The sequence below is a fragment of the Anomaloglossus baeobatrachus genome (assembly GCF_048569485.1).
Source record: "Anomaloglossus baeobatrachus isolate aAnoBae1 chromosome 7 unlocalized genomic scaffold, aAnoBae1.hap1 SUPER_7_unloc_1, whole genome shotgun sequence".
In the NCBI taxonomy this organism is placed as follows: Eukaryota; Metazoa; Chordata; class Amphibia; order Anura; family Aromobatidae; genus Anomaloglossus; species Anomaloglossus baeobatrachus.
Window position 1 is genome coordinate 832,830 of NW_027441815.1, and position 1,449 is coordinate 834,278.

The 1,449-nt window shown below is 47.4% G+C and overlaps 1 pseudogene; it reads left to right on the plus strand.

Annotated features, from left to right (window-relative positions):
* The first annotated feature begins 963 nt into the window (after nt 1–963).
* Nucleotides 964–1,170, plus strand: LOC142259364 (U2 spliceosomal RNA; annotated as a pseudogene).
* Nucleotides 1,171–1,449: the final 279 nt, after the last annotated feature.

Here is a 1,449-nt window from a genome sequence, read left to right on the forward strand (position 1 = left end):
GGGAAGAGAGAAACAGGAAAATAGTGGAATAAAGTATACCTTCCAGGTGGGAGAGGAAATGGCAGCACAGCCAGTGGAGGTGAAGCAAGGGGAGCCTGCAACTAAAGAGTTGAGAGCGTTATCACATGGTGACTGAGCCTGATTGTAACAGGAGCATAGAGGTGCCGATCCTGTCTTACCTGTGTTGGTGTAGAAGTGGGTGTCCTGTGGTGGAGTCAGCTATGTGCAGTGGTGGCCGTGGGTTCTTTTATGTGCGACCGTAGTAATAGCTGCGCCCACTTCCTGTATGGGAGTGGAATGCAGTGAGGGTAATGGAACGCACGCCTGCGCATTTGTGTTTAACGTCGCGCATGTGCAGAACGGAGAAAAGGCTGCGCTCACTTCCTAATGAAAGGGAGTGAGACGCATCTGGGAAGGGAAGGGAAAAGATTAGGGTTTGGGGATGATGAAAGGGCTTTCTACGGGCAAGGATGGCAAAGGGTGGCAGTGACGGAAAGTCAGGCAGCCTGTCCTGTCCTGTCCTGTCCGTCCGTCTTTTTGTATCATGAATTGGAAAGACTGCAAGGGGGAGGGGAGGTGCTTGTGTCCAAAAGGAGGAGTTATTCAGATTCATTGCAGTGGGCGGCGGCTGCAAAAAGCACCATTCTTCTTGTTTTTGCTCTGCAAAACAGCCTTTTCAAGGGTTGGCTTGGGTGACAAAATGTCTTCTGTAGGCGTGGGTTTGTCTCCCTCTCCCTAAGATGTGTCCGGTATAGGCCAGGGTGCCACTCAAGGCCGTAACCAATTCGGGTTATAGCTTCTCGGCCTTTTGGCTAAGATCAAGTGTAGTTTCGGAGGACGCTACCTTGGTCGGTACTGGAAGGTGCCTGGGATTGCACGTCTGCCGGCCTTGAGGAAGTGTGTGCGCCTTCTGGTGACACATAGCCCTCTTGTGCCTGGACGGTTCCCAGGCAACGGGAGGCGATCACCTTTGTTATTTTGAAGTCCTACTGATAAACAGAAAAAAAAAAAAATTAAATCTGTTCTTATCAGTTTAATATCTGATACGTCCCCTCTCTGGGGACCATATATTAAATGGATTTTTAGAACAAGGAGATGGAAAAAATCTTGCTCTGTCCACTCCACGCATTGACCTGGTATTGCAGTACCTCCAGGACCGGTGCACCCCTTCTTAACCCAGTTTCCAAAAGCAGAACTCAATTCACCTTATTCAAATGAGCCCCATTAGTGAATTGAAAGAAAGCAAAAACTTTATATGCACCTCAATTTGGCCAATTCACTTTTCACACTTTCACCCTTTTTTTTATCTTTCACACCTTTTACTTGCTTTATTGATGCAAAAAGCTGTGCCAAATAGCAAACTCATCTCCACTCAACTTGACCAACTCTGCTATGTCCCGTGCAGTATCTTATTCTCAGTCTTATCTAGATCATTTGCAATTGAATAGA